The sequence below is a fragment of the Macaca mulatta genome, chromosome 13 (genome assembly GCF_049350105.2).
Source record: "Macaca mulatta isolate MMU2019108-1 chromosome 13, T2T-MMU8v2.0, whole genome shotgun sequence".
Lineage (NCBI taxonomy): Eukaryota > Metazoa > Chordata > Mammalia > Primates > Cercopithecidae > Macaca > Macaca mulatta.
The window spans coordinates 14,986,900-15,002,154 of record NC_133418.1 but is presented as its reverse complement, the minus strand read 5'-3'; the positions used below and the strand labels follow the sequence as shown (position 1 = coordinate 15,002,154).

Here is a 15,255-nt window from a genome sequence, read left to right as displayed (position 1 = left end):
ATGTTGTTTCCTAGAAGCTATACTGCTTTACCATTTATATTTAGATCTATGATTTACTAGAGATTGGTTTTTGTGTATGATGAGAAGTAGGGATCAAGATTTATTTTCTTCTCTCCGAATAACCAATTGACTCAGCACCAGTATGTTGAAAAGACCTTTATTACCCACTGCACTACAGTGCTTCCTTTGCTATAAATCAAGTTCGTGCATACAAAGGTCTGTTTCTGGACTATATATTTATCTATTGGTAAATATATATCCTTGAGCCAAAAGGACGTTGGATTAATTATTGTAGCTTTATATTAAGTCTTCATATCTGATGAAATAAGTCCTCCCACTTCTTCAAGGTTGTTGGTGCTATTCTTACCCTTTGGCATTTCAGTATAAATTTTAGAATGAGCTTGTGATTTCTACAAAACAGATAAATAAATTATTCTGAGATTTATAATGGAATTGCATTTAATCTATAAATCAATATGGAGGTCGTTATTGTTTTATAATATTGGCCCTCTGATTCATAAATGTAATCTATAACTTCATTTATTTAGATGATCCTTATTATTTAATAATAAATTGCAATTTTCTATGTAGAGGCTGAACATTTTTTTTACATTTATTCTTAGTTATTTGAAGTTGTTTGATGCTTTCCATTAAATGTCACTATCTGTTATTTACATTAAATATTAAACTGCTTTTTGTAGAGTGGCCATGTACACAGAAGTCTGGCTAAATTATTAATTCTAAGAATGCATCAAGTATATTATTTTGGATTTTATACATACACAATCTTATCATGAGCAAATCGTTATACTTTCATTTCTTCCCTTCTAACCCTTCACAGTATTTATTTCTTTTTCTTACCAGGTTGTATCGCTATGACCTCCTTTAGAATGTTGAGTAGACATAGAGATAGGAGGCATCTTTGTCACCTTCGTGACCACAGAAGAAAAGCTTTCAACATTTCACCGTTAAGTACAACTTTTTCTGTATTTAGTTAATTGAAGTTATCATTATAAAATCAAAAAAGTTACCTTTTGTCTTAGTTTTCTAAGAGCTTGAGTTTGTAAAAAAATATGGTGTTCAATTTTGCCTAATTTTTTATATATTTATTGAAATGATCATTTAAGGTTTCTCTTATATTCCATTAAAATGGTAGATTACATTAATTAGTACTTAAACATTGAACCAAACTTACATTAGTATGAGAAACACAACTTGATTGTGATGTTGTCTTTTGCATATCGCTGGATTTTGTTTGCCACTATTGTAGGATTTTACCATGGCCATTCATGAGAGAGATTGGCCGTGATTTTTCTTATCATTGAACGTTCTTATTAGACGTTGGTATTTAAGTTTTGTAGGTTTGTTTTTTGTTTGTTTCTTGAGACAGAGCCTCACTCTGTCATCCAGGCTGGAGTGCAGTGGCTCGATCTGGGCTCACTGCCAACTGCAACGTCCACCTCCCAGGTTCAAGTGACTCTCGTGCCTCAGCCTCCCAAGTAGCTGGGACTACAGGGATGCACCACCGCTCCTTGCTAATTTTTGTATTTTTAGTAGAGATGGGATTTCACCGTGTTTCCCAGGCTGTCTCGAACTCCTGGCCTCAAGTGATCCACATGCCTCAGCCTCCCAAAGTACTGGAATTACAGGCATGGGCCACTGTACCCAGCCCAAGTTTTGTAGTTTTCATAAAATACATTGGGAACTATTTGCAATATTTCTATTCTATAGTCGACTTTGTGAAATATTGAAGTTATTTCTTCTTTTGTTATTTGTATAACTCAGTAGGGTAAAGCTAATTAGGCCTATTATTTTCTTCATGGGAAAATTTTTCATTATGAATTAATTTTTAGTAGGTATGAAACAATTCAGATCTTTGATTTATTTCTGTGCTACTAAAATTTTTAAATATTTTGGTGTAAATGTATGTGTAATTTCTGCTTATGATGTGTATGCTCATAAATTTAATAATAATATTCCATTTTGTCATTTTTATAATGGTTTTGTTGGTCTATTTTTTCTTAAATTCTTAATTAGTTTTGCAAGGTGTTTATCGATTTTATTAGTCTCTTCAAAAAACTAACTTTTGGGTTTGTTGATCCTCCTAATTACATGTTTATTTTTTATTTAATTGATATCTGCTTTTATCTTTATCAGTTCCTTTTATATGTGTTTGGTTTAATCTGTTGTTTCTTTTGAAGTGGATGTTTGGGTCATTATTGCAACCTTTATTTTCAACATATACTTTTAAGACTATACATTTTCTTCAAATCTGGGCTTTAACTGCATTCAACAAGTATTGAAGCACACTTTTTTTTTTAACCTTTTATTATCCCGGTAATCTGGGTGTTTACCAGGGCAATTCCTCCTTTATGGACCCAGAATTGCAGTCTCTGTTAACCCTGCCTTAAACATAAGCTGAGAGCACAGCTAAACATTTCAGTCACTCAGCCACTGGTAATTATACAGAAGAGAAAGAGGGGGCAAACACAAGGCTCAACTCTCAATTCCTTCATCCTCTCCTGAATTTTGATCCTACACTGCAATGCCTTGGTAGCTTTCCAATGCCTTAAAACGGAAGCATTACATATGTTGACCAATATTTCTAAATGCCATCACCTGGAAGTTTGGTCAGAAAACTTCTAGTCTAAAATTGCCAGAAGCACAAAACAACCTATAGTCACTTTGGCTTACTGCTAAAGTAATGTTATCAATAGTTTCCCCTTACATTGTTTGATGTGATACAAAAGCTAGTAGCTTCTGAAAGTAAAGTGGCCATAGGTATACCAAATTATCTCGGTATCAAACAATGCGCTGTAGTGGAAAAATCTGCAAGATTCATGAAAGTTGATTGTAGAAAGTTTAAATATAGAGCTCAACGTGAGATCTTTAAAAAGTGAGCAAATCATTCTGAATATCATCTACAAATGGAGAAAAATACTACCTTCTTCACAGTCTTGTTGAGACTATTGTAAGTCTTGTCAAAAAATAATTATTTTTGGTTCTAGAGACATTGGGCAATCCGTGAAGTTTACAATCCCATACCAAAAATAAAAAATCATTATTATCATCCACTTGAATACATAAAATCACAAACGTTTATTTTTTTGAAATTCAGGAAAATTCAATATTCTTTCATCTACTTTTGGAATATGCTGTCTTCAGGCTTGTGTCCTTGTTAAATTTAACCCCTCCAATGCTAATGAGATAAACTCTAATGAGGTGAAATAACCTTTAAGAGCTTCTCAATGGATATCATATCCTACTTCATCTATCTCCAGTCTAAACCATCAAGAGTAAATGATATAAAGCCATAATTGGTCTGCTGAAATTTCTAACTTATTCACTAATTTACCTTATAATGTGACTAGACAACGTGACAATGATCAGAGTGCCATTGTCTGTATAATACTTCATTCCACTGCCAAGAAAGCTCTGAATTCAAAGAAATAATATAATAAGCCTGGCTCATATAAACAGATTGACTGGAAATGGCAACATTTTTCTAAAATAAAGTCAAGATTATAGGCAAAAATTAATTACTGTAAAACCTTAAAAGTTATGAAATGAAGTGTAGGTAATTCATAAGCATGTCTCATTAAATATCCTTAAGCAATCTACCTTTTTTATTGTTTTTCCACTATCCGCAATAGTCTGATTAAGCAGTAATTCAATCTAAGTTACTGCTATATAAATATATTTAACATTTGTACATTTTAATGTGCATGATATATCTGTTTAATATATTTTCTTTCATCTGTTTTCCAGTTTTTAAAACAATACTTTCCAAATGGCATTTGTACTCTTGTTAGAAAAAAAAATCATTTTTGACGCATAACAAGGCATACAGGAATCTATATTTTAGACTTCGAAAGCTGTTCTATGAGAGTGCCTATTTACATCCCAAACATCTTTCAAACCAAGTGATTAGACTATTCATTTCAGAATTCCTGAGTGTTGTTTGCTTCATCCTGGAGTTCATTGTTAACTGAATTATTCCTTTCTGTTTATGAAATATTTTGGCAAAATTTCTCCATAGCAACTAAAATGACATGGAAAATGATTTACAAAATCTCTGCCATTTTCTTCTTTATGAATGGTTTTACAGTGATTCAAAGAAAATCAAGGGAATGGTCAGAGTCTTCATATATATATTTGCCAAGGAAGAACCTTCCTAAACCCCTACTTCTAGCTTCACTCTCCAAGTCACTGGCATCCTTTTCATCTTAACAGGATCTGAAGTCTGCACTTGGATTTCACAATCCCTGCTGCAGGATTTCAAGCACAGAGACACTTTCAATAAGGAGTATAAACAGAATTGCAGCTCAAAGTAGCATTTGGAACATAAACTAAGTCTCTTATTCTTAGCTAGCTTAACAAATTACACTTTACTTGGGTTTTTGCTTTTGTTCCAATTACTTTTGGAACCATTTCGTTAGATTTGTTTGATTGTAGTATTCCGAAGCTGCTGAGATATGAGATCGCTATCTGAAGATAAAGCATGCATTCTAGTTGTTCCTGATTCCAGCAAACATGCCACTACCCCAAATTCTTCTCGGGCTTTCCTATAAAATCGAGCACAGTTGTGTGTTCTTTCGTGTCCTGTGTGATAGAGATAAATAAATAGAAACGAAAAGTACTGCAATTACTTTTAAATCAGAAATTTTATCTCTAGATATGTGCATGTTGCTAATAGGTCTCCGTTAATGCCTTTGTTTTCGTGCATTCACTTGCTATCTACAAAGCTCATTTTTAAAATAATTTTTTTAAATGGTACATATTTTCTTTTTTTAATTATTATTATTATACTTTAAGTTCTAGGGTACATGTGCATAACGTACAGGTTTGTTACATATGTATACATGTGCCATGTTGGTGTGCTGCACCCATCAACTCGTCAGCACCCATCAACTCGTCATTTACATCAGGTATAACTCCCAATGCAATCCCTCCCCCCTCCCCATGATAGGCCCCGGTGTGTGATGTTCCCCTTCCCGAGTCCAAGTGATCTTATTGTTCAGTTCCCACCTATGAGTGAGAACATGCGGTGTTTGGTTTTCTGTTCTTGTGATAGTTTGCTAAGAATGATGGTTTCCAGCTGCATCCATGTCCCTACAAAGGACACAAACTCATCCTTTTTTATGGCTGCATAGTATAATTTTTCTACACCTAACTAGTTAGAGAGCTCTCATGTGGGGTATCTCCTACCCCCTGAACGCTGGCGTACACTACCTTCTGCCTGAAACTGGGACTCTCATGTCCTATTCACTTTACCCGGCTAACCTGAATGCATCTGTCATGTATCAACCTGAACATTACTTCCTGAAATATCTCTCACCAAAGTAACTGGAGCATCCTGACCTCCTGACCTCCTTCTTTCCTGCACTTAGCAGCCTTCTAATTACTTATATATTCATAATTAGGTGTCTCATAGGTGCACTTCTATCATGTCTGTTTTTCCTCTAGTTACAGTCCCCAAATCTGCCATAGGCCTACAGACAGGTGATCAGTAACAGTTGAGACCTCAGTGGTGGCACCACAGGGGCTTGGAGTGGTTTTAACTCTTCTCCCAAATATGTCATTTGTACCCTCCCCAGCCACAAGTAATACATAGATTAAAATCTCATGGGAAGGATGAATACGTGAATCATTAGAAAACATTTAGACGTCTATTGATATGTTACCTACAGCGTATGTAAAAACTCTTTGCTACCCTATGAATACAGCTTCGAGACAAATCTTCCTCCTTCCCCTACTTCTGACCATCACGTTTTACCCTGAGAACACTTACAAAGTGGTTCCTGTTACAGAACAACCCAGCCGCTTTTATTCCTTGTTTATGTGCAACTTTTAATTCCTCCCTTCCATTCTGTCCTCATTATATCTAGGTGAAACGGATCGTGTCTTATGTCCATTCCATGACTTCAAAAACAGGATGTGCTATTCAGGGTGTAGATTACTACAATATCTCTGTAAAGTAGATTGGAGGTCTTCAAATTCTCATTCCCTTTGATTTAACAGTCCCAGATTTTCAAATTCTTCCCAAGAAATCATCAGATGTGTACACATATTTAATCTACAATATTATTCATTGCAGTGATATTTCTAACAGTAAAAACTGGGAACAAAAAAAATGCCCAAAATAGAGGAATAATAACATTCATGGAAATGCTATGTGAATCTTTTTTGCTCACAATCATTATTTAGGATGATTATATAAAGGAAATATGTATAATGTCATGTTACGTAAAAAATCCCATTTCAAATGTGTATATACAGTATGATATTGACTATTTAAAATGAGTCATTATTGAAAAGGCTGGAAAATTTTCTAATATACTAACTAGCAAGCACAGCATCTGCATTTGTCAGATCCCTCTGTCCCCAACGTCTCCTCCTTATAGAGTTCCTGTGATAGAGAAGATTCCCTCTGCTCTGATCGCGAGGCTGACACAGGTGTGCATCTTTAGTGAGCAGTTTTCTGTAAGGTGAGGCTGGTGTTTACTTCTTCCTTCCATTCCCAACCTACCTTCTTGTCGCATCTGCAGTCTCACTTCATTTCCATCTTCATAGCCTTTTATCTCTGCTCAAATACTTCTTCCGCATTTATTTTATAATATCTTAGGATTCTCAGACATGGTACAATAAATTTTACATTTCTAAACTTTTAAACCATTTATTAACTTACTAAACACTGCAGATCCGTATCAGCCTTTTCTATGGCTTTGCGCAGCAGCTTCTTACGGCTGTTATAATAAATTACTACAAAAGTAGGTGGCTTAAAAGAACCCCAATAGGCCGGGCGCGGTGGCTCATGCTTGTAATCCCAGTACTTTGGGAGGCCAAGGCGGGTGGATCATGAGGTCAGGAGATCGAGACCATCCTGGCTAATGCGGTGAAACCCCGTCTCTTATAAAAATACAAAACATTTGGCCGGGCGCGGTGGCTCACGCCTGTAATCCCAGCACTTTGGGAGGCCGAGGCGGGCGGATCACGAGGTCAGGAGATCGAGACCATCCTGGCTAACACGGTGAAACCCCGTCTCTACTAAAAATGCACAAAATTAGCCGGGCGAGGCGGCGGGCGCCTGTAGTCCCAGCTACTCCGGAGGCTGAGGCAGGAGAATGGCGTGAACACGGGAGGCGGAGCTTGCAGTGAGGCGAGATCTCGCCACTGCACTCCAGCCTGGGCCACAGATCGAGACGCCATCTCAAAAAAACGAAAACAAAAACCAATATATTATCTTACAGTTCTTGATGTCAAAAGTCTAAAATCAGTCTTGCTGGACTGAATCTCTTTCACAAGTTGTCGGCACGGCTGCATTCCTTCTGGTGGCCCAAGGCTGAATCCACTGCCTGGCTTTTCCAGCTTCCAGAGGCCGCGCACATTCCTCGGCTTGTAGATGGGCTGCATCACTCCAAACTCTGCTTCCGTGGACACGTTCCTCTCCCCCTGACACTCCCGCCTCCCTCTTCCCCTTACAAGGATGCTTGTGATTACACTGGCGCCATGACAATTTGCCATCTCAATCAAGATAATCAACTCAATCCCATCCACCAAATCCCAGGAAAGGTGCAGGGATTAGGACCTAACCGTTAGTTTGCCTACCACAGTGTTTCAAAACAGTTGACCATACGTAAACGCATTAAAGAAATTCTATGCTTAAATTCAAAGAGTAAAATAATCACTTAGAATCTAATCCAATTACAATAAAAGTCATGATCACAGATCACATGCCAGTGTAAACACCCCCCGGATGTATATTCATTCTTGATATGGACACATGAAATAGAACTAGCTGAATCTAGAAGAAGCAAGCTCAAATGGAGTATCTGTATTTATCTCTAGGTTATTTTTTCCTGCTTCTTTTTACCATACTTGCCAAATTTTTCACTGAGCGTACATTGCTACTTCTTTTCAGAATGATGGTTACAGCAAATTACAAGCGAGAAAGAAAAAAGCAGTAAAGTGAAAACCATACTTTCCCTCAATAATGAGTTAGACTACCAACCTACCAATCTTTCAGGATAAACTCAAATGTGATCTCCTCCAGGAAGCTTCATAAGACCCTGATCACCACCTCTCACCGCCCCAGTCCATAGAGTTGAAATTGAACCCCTCTTTCCCTATCTACCCCCCAAGCATTTGGTCTGTCGTTTTAAAGCACGAAGAGGGTTCAGCTTGTGTTCAGATCCATAGATGCAGTTGAATCTTTCTATTGGATTGTGAAGCCCAGACAGAGAGAGAACACAGTATATTCATTTCTAAGGCCATTCCAGTGCCACCCTCATTTTGAGTCTGCCACAGTGTTCTCACAGATTATCATTAAGTGGCAGATTGTGAGGGTATAACAGATAATACTAATATGGTTTATCATCAGATACATATTTTTATGATAAAATCGCAAAGTCTATAAATGAGCTAATGTCCATGAAATGCAAAAAACGTGGAGTGATTATGCCTACGCTGGCTGACATTTTTCTGCTTAATGGTTTGTTTAGATTCTTGTCTTTATTAGAGGACCTTAATTCATTAAAAGGGTACTTGTTTTTTCATTCACAAATAGCCTTGGGACAAAGTAGTAAACCAAAGCAATTTATCACCTTTCCAGGCTAAGCAAACATTGCATATGGCACGGTGAAGAAAACATTAATTAGATTTAACTGGGGGAAATTAACACAAAATCCAAATATCAAGTATTTTAAAAGAAACTGAATCTTATGGTTTTAAATACAGAATATGGAATCTCCGGCTAACTCTTAAGCTAACTCTTAATAACCTGCACCAAGTGGCAGTCCTACTGGGTATGTTTAACAAATAAGGAAGATTACACTCTACTGAGCATATTATTTGTGCACAAATTAATGCTGTTAAAATATGTAATGTTCTCCAGCTTTCTGGCTTCCAGAGTTTTGCTTGTGAAAAGACTTTCTGTTCTCCATTCCAGCCTGTGCTCCCTCACCAGGTAGACTTTTTGCTGTGACATCCCAGGTTGTTCACACTATGGTCCCTGCCTAACTCTCAGTAGGGAGGGATTTGGAGCCAGATAGAACTGGAGTGTGTGACAATCTCATCTTCAGCCATTCTAAACCCAGGTGACCCCAGCCTCCCAGCAGGCTGCTTCTGCCATGACATGATCTCCCTCCCTTCCAATAGTGATAGATATCTCTTATCTATGTTCCCGGAATACTTTAGATGGGTTGTCTTATTTAATCCACACATGGAGCCTGGCAATTATGTGTCATTGTCTTTTTAGCAGCAGTGGAAACTGAAGCTCCGAGAGGTCCATGACTTAAAAAAGGTCACATGGTAGGTGACAAAGCCAGGATACAACTCCAGTTCCATCTGGCTCCAAATCCCCATCTCAGCTTCTGAGCAGTTCCTGTATCCTCAAAAGTCATCAGCTCCTCTGGTGCCTAGCTAAAAAGTATTTTTCACCTGGGCACAGTGGCTCATACCTACAAATTTCAACACTTTAGGATGCTGAGACATGAGGATCACTTGAGGCCAGGAGTTTGAGACATACCTGGGCAACCTAGAGAGACCCCCAACTCTACAAAAAATTAAAACAATACAAAATTAGCTGGATGCAGTGGTATATACCCGCAGCCCTGGCTACTCAGGTGGCTGAGGTGGGAGGATCCCTTGAGTTCAGGAGTTAAGGGCTGCAATGAGCTAGGATCATGCACTCTGGCCTAGGTGACAAAGCAAGACCCTGTATTAAAAAAAAAAAAAAAAATCCCCACTTAAGCCTTTTCAGAACTTTCCCAGGCAAAGTTAGCTACTCTCTCCTCTGTTCTTTTTAAATAACTACAAAGACCTTCTGCTCTTCTCTGCTCTGAAGCACATGTGAACAGAAGCAAGCCAAACAAAGACCACAGTCTACAACGGCGATGCTCATAGCCTACTCTCCTCACATTGAGTGCAATGGTCAAGTCGATGCGGCTGACTAAGATCTCCACTCTAACAACTGTAAGGATTCTTTAACCTGGGGACTCACGAAAGTAAAAGTTGCCCATTCTGAGTTAGAAATCAATGTATCTTATTAACTGTCAATGAAAAGAGTATGTTCTACCATAGAAAACATGAAGGAGACAGAGGCAGATGGATCACCTGAGGTCAGGAGATCAAGACCAGCCTGACCAATATGGAGAAATCCCATCTCTACTAAAAATACAAAAATTGGCCAGGCATGGTGGTGTGCGCCTGTAGTCCCAGCTACTTGAAAGGCTGAGACAGAAGAATTGGTTGAACCTGGAAAGTGGAGGTTGCAGTGAACCAAGATCATGCCACTGCACTCCAGCCTGGGCGACAGAGCAAGACTCTGTCTCAAAAAAAAGAAAACATGATTGGCTTAAGATTAATTATATATCAGAAGTTATAAAGGATATCTGCCACATTAGGTGATAACAGTTTTTCCTTAGGAGGAGACTAGGGACACACATATGTGTCTGATAGTCACAATAATGATAAAGATGATGAGCCTGGCTGTGTTCTCCATGCTAAGAGTTCTATAAGAGTAACACCTTTAATGACCACATCTCTGCCCCTGTCTGGATCTGATCTGGATCGCTGTCAAATGCAGTACAAATGAGTCAGGACGCATCTTTGCAGGAAGAATAGCATCCTGATGGGGGCAACCCTGAACTCTTGAAGCTCATTTGTCAGAGCCACAGGCACGATGACATTTACCTCATAAAACCACCACACAAGCTCCATGGCTGCTTGAAGTCAGGAGTATTGCTTGCAACTATATTTCACTTCCAATTTTGTGAAGGCTATAACGGAAATAAAGTTAGCATCTCTCTATTCCCAGACTATGGGATTCTCAAGGACAAGGTCAGATTCTTATTTCCCTTTGAGTCTCCAGTGTCTGAGATGCAGTAAAAGCTGAACGATGTTTCTGAATCAGCGAATGAATGAATGAATGAGTGGAATTACTCAGAATAGTGGGGAAGAGATTTATGCCCGTGTGCTGGTCAGGCCATCACTTTACTCAGTCAGACAAAGCTTTCCTGTGTGTTTTATTTCCTGGAACTTTGAGAAGGTGGGTAGGAGATTGTACCAAATCATACACAAAGTTCTTGTTAGACCATTTGAAGCTTCATCTCTTCAACAATTTATTCCTACACATTTTTATCGAATAAAGATGAACTTAATAAATCTCTTTTTAAAATACAGTCATGTTATGCCAGTGCGGTGGTGGCTCATACCTGTAATTTCAGCCCTTTGGGAGGCCGAGGTGGGCAGATCACTTGAGGTCAGAAGACAAGCCTAGCCAACACGGTGAAACCCCATCTCCACTAAAAATACAAAAATCAGCCAAGCATGGTGGCACACACCTTTAATCCCAGCTAATCGGGAGGCTGAGCCTGGAGAATTGCTTGAACCTGGGAGGCAGAGGGTGCAGTGAGCTTAGATCATGCCACTGCACTCCAGCCTGGATGACAGAGCAAGATTCTGTCTCAAAAATAAAATAAAATATAAAATAAAATAAAATAAAATAAAATACAGTCATGCACCACATAATGATATTTCAGTCAACTATTGACTACATATAAGATGGTGGTCCCATAAGATTATAATGGAGCTGAAAGTTTCCTTCTCTATATTTAGATATGTTTACAGCCACAAATCATTACCATTGTATTATAAGTGCCTACAGTATTCTGTACAATGGCATGCTGTACAGGTTTGTAGCCTGGGAGCAATACGCCATATCAGGGAGCCCAGGGGTGTAGTAGGCTGTACCAGGTAGTAGGTTTGTGTGAGTAAACGCCATGGTGTTCACAGAACAACAAAATCACCTAAGGATACACTTCTCAGAATGTACCCCCATCATTGAGTGATGCATGACTGTGTAAGTGTCCCTCAAAGAGAGATTACATAGTCAAATACTAAAATAAATTAGGGGACCTATGCGACCCCAGGATGCCAGGATGGTGTCTGGATCAGGTAGGGCGATGTTCCAGCTGAAGTGGGGGTGAGGCAGGCACAGAATTCCTTAAAGAGCACTGAAAGTACATGAGGGTGACTAGAAGGGAGGAATAGATATTGGAGATTAGAAATAGAGGTAGAACCACGAATGAAATGCAGCAAAAACACAAGAAACCTGTTGCTGCTCTCCTTGGGACCACACATGAACTAGGAGTGGCTGTGGCCAAGATTGGTGGGTGCAGCTTCACACCCAGTTAGCCACCCTGCACCGTCTGCCTCACCAGGCTAATACTGTCTTTGTGCTTCCTCCACTCCTTCCTGGGTGAGCCTCCTCCAAGGTTCAGCCTGCCCAGCCCGGGCCGGGAGAACAGGGAAAGGAAAGAGGAGTAAGAAAAAGAAAGAAGCATATGAGTGCTGCCTCGCTCCTTCTCTCATATTATTCCTCATGTCTCAGTAAGAACTCAGACAACTTGGCTTGACCCTTGAGCTCTAGATTAAGGAAGCATGAGAGGGAAAATCCACATGTATGTGAGTATACGTATTTATGTGCTTGTTTGCGTGCTTGAGTGTATAATTATGATATTGTAATTGACCCTGATCTTTCACTCTGCTACATAACATTTTCATGCATATTTATATTCCATTAAAACGTTCTAAATTGCCCAACGTCAGATCATAGTGTCCCAGGAAGAACATGTACTTTGTTTATGCTGTGATTTCTTTTATACCAAACAATTTTTGCAACGTTCAGTTTAAGGAGTCTAACAATATGTTCCATTTTGGCATTTTCTTGTTTCAATTTCAATGAGAAGAACTGTACATTGCCATCAGGAGGGCAAGATACACTTGATATTTTATTCCCTAGTTAATTCAAACATCCCTTCCTTTCCATCTTGTCCCCAGTATTAATGTATTCATTAAAATTGCTTCCAGTGTTAAAAAAGGAAACTTGAGTCCAACTGAGCCATATGTTGACAGATCCCACACTTGGCTCTGGGCAAGGTTGCAAAGGGCAGAGGGGTTGCATCTTGACAGGAGTGGGCATCAGCGCCATGTGGCTGGATTCCCACACCATAGTCAGGAACACAGGGTTCTCCTCTGCTCCACTATTTATGGGGTCCTTCTGCCAAGGAAACACCTAAAGAAGCAGATACATAACAGTAGTAATCCCTGTATTTCAAGAATAGTGATAATGAAAATGCCTGTAATTGGAAAGTCTGATTGAGCCTTTATGGAAAAAGCAAAGTGTTGAACAACTGAAATCCCAAGTCCACCTGTAAAACCCCTTATGTAAACTTTTACATTAAAATAAAGTTAAAGACAACACAGTAAATGTATACTTTCTACTTGATGTGTTTTGTATTACTCAGATTAATAATACCAGGACCTCCATAATTAATTTCCATGTGAAACGTTAAGGTCCTTAGTCCCCCATGCTTTCAAAGCAATTTCTGTCAGGTTTTGGTTTTTGCAAATTCAGGTAAGAGGCATTCTTTTCTCACTAGGAGGCATTTATTTCCTGGGTCTCTTTGTCCATCCAGAATGTTCCGAGGAAGAGAACAAAGGGAGAATGAGGTGTGAGGTGAGTGGAGGTTTGATGGTCTGGCTTCCCCACCAAATGTATCACTCCGATATGTGTTGTGAATCTCCAAAAATGGGGAATATTCTGTGCTGAAGACCAGATCTTGGTGGCTTTCTACAATATTTCTTATTCGCAACATATCTGTCAAAACAGGCAGACCCCGGCCCAGCACCTCCAAAGAAAGGATCACAATTGTGTGGTCAAAAAAGTCTGGATCCAAGTTCTGATACCGTATTTACTGACAATGGGACTCACCTTCTCCTGAACATGTATCTCTTCGCCTGTGAAAATAGAAGCACTTACATTTTCCTCCAAGTTTCACGGTGAGCACAAACTGGATGGCAGAAATGATGACTCCAGCTTAGCATCTGCACTATCAGGTGCTGAGCAAGCGCTGCTTGATTTCCTCATAAACTCCAAGATATGTAACACTGTAAGTACCATAAGCACAGAAAACAAGCAATCAGAAGACTGGATGTTCCTTAGGTGGAACAGGAGAAGCAGCTTTGGGTAACCACAAAACACCTGGAAAAAGCAAAAACATGTATGAAGGTGTAGAATATGTATGTGAGTATTTGAGGAGGCATGGAAGATTGCCAGGAGAATGAATTAGGGAAGGCTTAGAATATTTTGATAGCCTTTTAGTAAACCTACCTGTAGATATCAACCAGAAGAGAGTTTGGTTAGTTATCTGAGGTCAAAAACAAAGCTTCCAGATCAGAATGAATGGTGATGATGTGAGTGCCTAGTCTTCTGGAGAATAGCGTGGCTCTCGTTCATTTCATAAAATGCATTGAGATATTCTCAGCTACTTCATGTATCTGCCTTATGTTCTTTCAGAATGAAGCAGCAGACATCTGAATGGGGAAATGGATGACTGGATGGATAGGCTAGGCTAGCAAATAAATACCATTTATCTGCCATTGTTAAACTACTGACCCAGGAAATTCGATTTAGAATACCAATGCTGTTCTAAATTGGCTTAGAAGATTTGAGAAGCGGTACCACCAAATACATGCTATGTACAAACAGTATGTGTTTACCTAGGCTTCCTGAAACAGAGCCTAAATGCAGATCCAAGATTCAGCAGGCAGCGTGTGAAAACTTTACGAACTTGGCCTTCACCTGTGGAAACTGGACTTGGAGGAACTAATCTGTAGCCCCTGCTCCTGCTCGCCACTAAAACACTCCAGAACTGGACCAACAATTCCTTGCGATAGGGGCCATCCCCACTCATGCCTTGCCCCAGATCCAGCAAGAGCAATCAATCAGATTTAGCAATGCCATCATATTGGATATATTACCACATTTTCTGAACATGGCAACACTTTGCCACAATGAGGCCTCCACAGGGTGCTGCCTTGATTATAAAACCTAGTTTGAGATGATAGCGTAACAAACATGTAAGCCTGGACTTACAGGAATGTAATGTAGGCAAGCTTATTGAGGGCCATTTCAGCAGTGTTCAGAGGTGTATTTCCTTTTCACGTACCCTCTTCTTATGCTCTGAGTTTAGTAATTCCACTTTCAGATATTCCTCTCGATACCTGAGGACTTTGGTCTCTGTAAAATTATAAATATTCCAGGGAAGTACCTTAAGGCATCAGTCATTTGAACTCAGTGCAAATTGTTTATGAGCAAGATACAGAGAGAAAAGGTGAGTTCATAGTCCAGTCTGGACACTGCTGCAAAGTCAGGGAAATAGGTATAAATAGATGTTAGGGAGCCAAAAACAA

The 15,255-nt window shown here is 39.1% G+C and overlaps 1 long non-coding RNA gene across 1 annotated transcript in view; it reads right to left on the bottom strand.

The window, feature by feature from the left end:
• The window catches only part of LOC144333987 (uncharacterized), a 31,388-nt gene extending 16,340 nt beyond the window's left edge, over positions 1 to 15,048 (bottom strand). The window contains exons 1-3 of the long non-coding RNA XR_013403134.1: positions 14,939 to 15,048; positions 14,174 to 14,376; positions 13,823 to 14,044 (exon numbers count right to left, since the gene is read on the bottom strand). This is a non-coding gene — a long non-coding RNA (uncharacterized LOC144333987). The remainder of the gene's footprint in view (positions 1 to 13,822; positions 14,045 to 14,173; positions 14,377 to 14,938) is intronic.
• Between the last annotated feature and the right edge of the window lie 207 nt (positions 15,049 to 15,255).